General features: G+C 42.0%; 1 protein-coding gene across 5 annotated transcripts in view; it reads right to left on the minus strand.

Moving 5' to 3' along the window:
- The window catches only part of CACNB1 (calcium voltage-gated channel auxiliary subunit beta 1), a 64,042-nt gene that overhangs the window by 38,807 nt on the left and 19,235 nt on the right, over window positions 1–6,000 (minus strand). The gene's annotated exons all lie outside the window — the stretch shown is intronic.

The raw sequence follows: 6,000 nt of genomic DNA on the forward strand, positions 1-6,000 counted from the left end.
AGGGGGGAAAAGAGCAGCACCTGGTGGAGACTCAACATTATAAAGGAAGCCTCTGTGATGCAGGATATTAAGGGTTAGAATGAGTTATAAACCTCTGCACAGCTTCAAATGTTTCAGTCCCACCCCTCCAACATATCGAATCTTTCCCTTTCTGACTGGGACTTATTTAAAAAGAGTCCACTTTCCATCATATTTGAAGGTCCCAATGTTCAGTGCTTGGAAAAATTTCTTTTTTTGTTGTACTATACTTCCCAGAATCCACGTGTCAATTGCTATGCAGTCAGGTAAATAAGAGGAGCTGTAGTCCCAAAGAAAATAACCTTTTCAGGCTCTGCATACACACACATTCAGTGACTCACTGTATTGTAGGAAGTGTATTCAGGGTTATCTGCTAAGCTCAGGTTCATCTGGGGACACTACTTCCCAAGTCATATAAAGGATGGTTCAAATTCTGCACAGATCTGATAGTGCAAATCAATGGAATGCATGTTCATCATTCTTTAAATGAACTAAGACATTTCATTTGCATGCTTTCCCATCCTCTGAACTCAATATTCAGAAAAGACTCAGCATCCATGGGGAGGGAAAGGAATGATTTATGCCTAGTAGTTGGGGATTATGGACAGAATAGTATGGATGGGACTCAAGAGCAGTGGAAATTTAACTCCCAGGCTAGCAGAACACATCTTATTGCCGTAGGGTGGAGAACCAGAATTTTGGCCCCCGAGGACTGATCATATGCAGAGTGTGTACCCACCAACATATCCCAGAAACACACCCAGACTTTTTGTTCTGACTTTAAAATTTTCCTCAAATCCTCCATGGCATCTGTTGGAGGCTAGGAGGACATGGCCAGCAGAAGACCTTGGAGGGCTGTGCCCCTTCCATATTTCCCCGAATGAATGAATAAATATAAATATGTATTGCCCCACAGTGTTCCCTAACTCCTTGCTCATTTTGACCCATGCGCCAGGGCCCTTTTAGGTCTAGGAGAGGCCCCTTTTTACAAGAGGAAAATACTAGGAAGTCACTTCCCCTGTAAAAGGACTCTCCTGGCCTTGAAAGTGGAACCAAAAACATGGCAAAAATGCCCCCCACATGCACTGGCCTAGAGGATGTTTTGGGGCATTTTTTTAAAATGGACCCCTGAGGCCACTAAAATGGTCTTGGCAGCTGTATGCAGCCCCTAGGCTTCACTTAGCCCACCCCTGATTTAAGGGGCACAGGTTGGCAATTTCACCAGATTTTCATCCTTTGGTTTTGGGTCCCAAGTTGGGAGAAAGGTGGGTTAATCAATCAATCAAGCTGGAGGTGATGTCTAGTTGTATCTGGTTTTGAAAAAAACGCTTTCCCCTGTGTCTAAAATTGAAACCCCATGGTCTAAAAATGGAATTATATAATTGCATTGATAAGACAAATCCAATTGGCATAAAGAATGAGGTTTCTGCACTTGAGATTTCTGGATAGGATGTACAGAAATATCTTGCTGTTGGCTACACAATTCATGTAAAGAAGGCTGGGGGCTTAATAGGAGATCTCATTAACTGTGCATAGACCAACTGGGATCCCCTTATGTATTTATTTGGCATAAATAGGCCTTTCTCTAACCACATGTCTTTCTGGCATTTTTTCAACATGTGAGGCTGGAGTGACAGTTGCAGACACTCAAAAGATGCATATGGCCATTTTTCTGAGTTCAAAAATGACGTCTCTTTCACTTCCAGTCTTTAGAATCTGGTAGCCAGACCCTTCTTCAGGCATATGGATGGGTCTAAAGAGCAAATAAATAGAGAGATGCACATCCTGCAAGCCTTTGAAGACGTGATTCTCAGTTTTTGACAGGGGAAAAAAACATTTGAGGGTGAATCAGATAAATCGCATTCAGCCCATGGTTCACACCCTTTAAGTCAACTCCAACTTCTGGCAATCCAAGAGTGAATGTATCATGGGGCTTTCCTGGCAAGACTTAATCAGAGGAGGTTTGTGATTGCTTTCCTCGAATGCTGAGAGTGTGACTTGCTCGAGTGGATTTCCATGGGTTTCTAACCTTGGTTTCCCAGAGGCCTTATCCAATGCTCAAACCACTATACCACACTGCCCCTTTTGTAGTGATTACATAAAGGCTTTCAAACACACTTCAGCAACCACAAGGGCTAGAAAATTGTTTGAAACTAAGAAAACCTGGGATAATCCAGATTTTAACATCTCGACACTAGATCTGCTAGATATACACAGGATTCTATAGATACAAGCCATTCTCTATTGACAGACCTAAAGATGCTAAATAGCTAGGGGAACAGCTTTTCTCTGCCACAGAGAAGTACAGTTTGTTTCTTCTTGATTCACGATTGATTCTTCCCTTGGCAGCTTCATAGTTCTTTTTTGACTCAGTGTCTCTGCTGAGACTTTGCTTGAATACTAAGTGAGTGAGCAAACTGCATCACATCTTCTATACTTTTCCCTTGCTTCCATCATAAAGACTCTTCTGATATCAAAGTAACTCCCTGAATCTGGTATCTTACAAACTGTGTTTCCTTGACCCTGTTGCAGCAACGGGTTGAGTCTTTAGGAAGCTGATCTGTCAAATCACATACAATTATACACATATATCTCAATTAATGAAGCAGATGTGTTCATCAGAATTACTTCTTTAACAGCAAGAGGCACAAATAACATGGGAAGAACAGGAATAGATTCCTGCATCACAAAATGAAGGACAATTCAACATGTTTCAGCAAAGCTTTTATCCCAAACTAATAATATACATCTGTGAAATCAAACAACCAGGTCAGGTAAGCCTTGCATAAATAAACAAAAACAATTTGAACCTTCAAGAGCCTACTTAAAAGCTCTTTCCAAAGTGTATCCAAGGATGACTTTTTCTTTCACCAGCTTTCATTTTTCTTACAATTTTCAATTTGGTGGCCAGACTTACAGACCAATGCTTCTTTAACATGTTAGAGAAGCCGATGATATGGCAGGGTGATATACTATTCTCTGCCTTTCTTTCTGTTTTGTTGTTCATGTACACTCAGTGAGGGATTATGGAATCACCTGCTGTTTACATTGCCTATTGTAAAAGGATGTACACAGTTACCATAGCCGATACAAGGGTAGAATCCTGCTCTTTCACAACTCAAGCTTTATTACTGCAGACACACTACTGCAACCTGACACCAAAAGTCTTGTTTCTCCAGTCCTCCTCTCTCTTCGTCCCAGTGCTGATGCTGCTAAAAAATGTCCAGTTAGACTAACGATAAGAAAGGAAGGTGTTAAAAAGACCTTATGAAAGGAGCTTCTTTATCAGAGGCTTTGTGAACTGAGGCAAGCCTGTATTTGCATCAGAATCTTCCAAACGGCAGCTTGCAATCTTAAGCATTTTAGAATTAAGTCAGTTTAGAATTACAGCTTAAAGTCAATGTTAATGTTAATAAGCTTAATTACAGCTTAAAGTCAATGTTAATGTCAATAAGAACATTAGCTAGATAGAGAAACTTATCTGAATGAATTTAACTTCAGATCCTCACACCGCTACACTCACTTTTCAGGGTTATGGGACTAACTGACTCCTGCTGATCATACTCTTCATCTACACAACCTGCTCCCAACCATTTCCCCTCAGTCTGTAAGCAATAACATGTTTAAGATAAGAGCTGTTGGGAAAAGTTCTTTGCATCTCCTCCCACCCAATTTGCATCCCTACCCACCCAATTCAGGAGTTGCTAGTTTGGGATTTGAAAATCCGAATCCAGGATCCCAACTGTGTGTTGACTTTATTCTTGTTGTTAATTACTCTTGGGTCCACCCTGACTCATGGCGACCCTGAGGATGAGACAAGACCCCTTATCCTCCACTTCTCTGCTTAGGCCTTGCAATTTAAGGCCCGTGACCTCCCTAATTGATTCTATCCATCTTTTCTACCTCTCTCTTTGTGTGTCAGTCCTTCCTTTTGTTTTGTTTGGGGCTGTCTCATCACAGGGTTTTTTTTGGTGAAAGGGTCTCGCAAGGAGGTTCACCTTTGCCTCCCTTCATGCAGTGCTAACATGGGTTTGCAATGGTGTCACTGCTATTCCCTCTGTAAGATCGTACATCAGGATCATCCACGACTACTGCTGCTGCCAAGTAGCTGTTTCATAGAATCATAGCGTTGGAAGAGATCTCAAGGGCCATCAAGTCCAACCACCTGCTATGCAGGAATACACAATCAAAGCAACCCCAAACAGATGGCCATGCAGCCTCTGTTTGTCATTGCATTATTTTATGCGTCCTATTCAACGATATGTTAAACAGATCTGCCCTAATTGGGACAAATCAATTGCATTCAGGCCAGCGTCTCTTGAGCAAGCTGTCAGAATTGTTCACATAGTGCCCTCTGCTGGGCAAGGGTAGAACATACAATTCTGGAGGAAAGGAGAGGATGTTGTGTTGATGGAAAGACTTCTGAGTCACATCTAGCTCATGCTCTAATTAGGATTTTTAATTCCTCTCCAAACCAAGCCTGAGCTCCTAGATTACAGATACTTGAAACAGCCCTCTTTGATCGCTTCCTTGCTCAGGTTCAGAAATCACCTACTCCCCATCCCTGACCCTATAGCAGCACTCAGAAAGAACCACAAAGGTCATCTACTCTGGATGGAGGGAAGAAGCAGCTTGCTGGCCCTTTAAATGTGCTTTGGTGCCCTGCAGGAGGCCTGATGCTCAAGGAATCTCCTCCATAGCAACTGCTTCCTACGTCATCACTATGGCAACAAAAGTCCAGGTCACAGATCCCCCCCCCCCCTTTTCCATTCCTCTATCTTTCCAATCATATATTTGGGATGGTGTGAGTATATGTGAAACAGTGTGTGCTGCAGGACAGAAAATCATCGGGCCTGGGACTGATGTATATGTTATAATGGGCTAGATAGAATATCATCCACAATACTGTAATAATTGAACTGAGCAATGGGGCCCTGATAAATTGCTCCCTTCTGTGTTGGTTTCCATGTTTGCTTTTATACAAAGTAGGCATTTTGGCTGCCCCATGAGACTTAATTTTTTTAAAATACAAGTGATCCTAGGTATTACACAATAGGCAATTTTTTCCTCTGCATTTGCAGTGATGCATTTTTACATCCATCCTGAACACATTCATGTTAAAACAGCAGCTAAAACAGAAGTCAGGAATTTCTAGTTCTCAAGATGTAGTTGGACACCAACTCCCATCCGCACCAACCAACATGGTCATGGACAGAGATGATGGGGTCAGAATACGACAAGATTTGGAGAATCTGAGATCTCTTTATTTTTGTGTGTTCCTCTAGGATAAGGCTAGGGTCAGTAACCTTCTGCCCCTCAGATATTTTTTAATTACTGCTACCATCATCCTGTACCCTTGACTAGGCTAGGCAGGTTGATGGGAAATGGAGTCAAACAACCTGCAGAGGGTTACACATTCATCAGCACTGCTCTGTACCTCACATACAACAATTCTATGTAAAACTACAGCATCTGTTTTGATCAGCAATAATCTATTTTGTAGATATATTTTGCAAAAAATTAAGGCTGAAATTCTTCATCACAGCTTGACATGCAGAACTTCACGATGCCAAAGCTACATCGCTGACATGAAACATCATCATGTTAAAGGAGTGTGACAGTATGCAACAGGGTATTATGCAAGATGTTCCGTTGCACAACAGAAGTTCCCACAGTCAAATGGGGCACCTCAAAAGGTGGGGACACAAGACACCCATGGCTTTCCACTGCCCTCTGTTCTTGATTATTGGTGCCCCATTCATCTGTTGTGGTCTGTTCTCTTCTACTAGAAGCCTATCCTGCTGTGATAAATGCTGTAACGTTGCACATAGTAACCACCACACAACACCCACGGGGCTTTCTCTGCTTGTGTCATAGTTCTGATGGTGCAGCTATGACAACACTCTCCTCCTAGGAATATGATCGTTGCATGATCCACAGTTCTAAATGACACAGTTGCTAGTTGTTTTTTGTGGTTTTTTT

Source organism: Sceloporus undulatus, chromosome 6 (assembly GCF_019175285.1).
Source record: "Sceloporus undulatus isolate JIND9_A2432 ecotype Alabama chromosome 6, SceUnd_v1.1, whole genome shotgun sequence".
NCBI lineage: Eukaryota > Metazoa > Chordata > Lepidosauria > Squamata > Phrynosomatidae > Sceloporus > Sceloporus undulatus.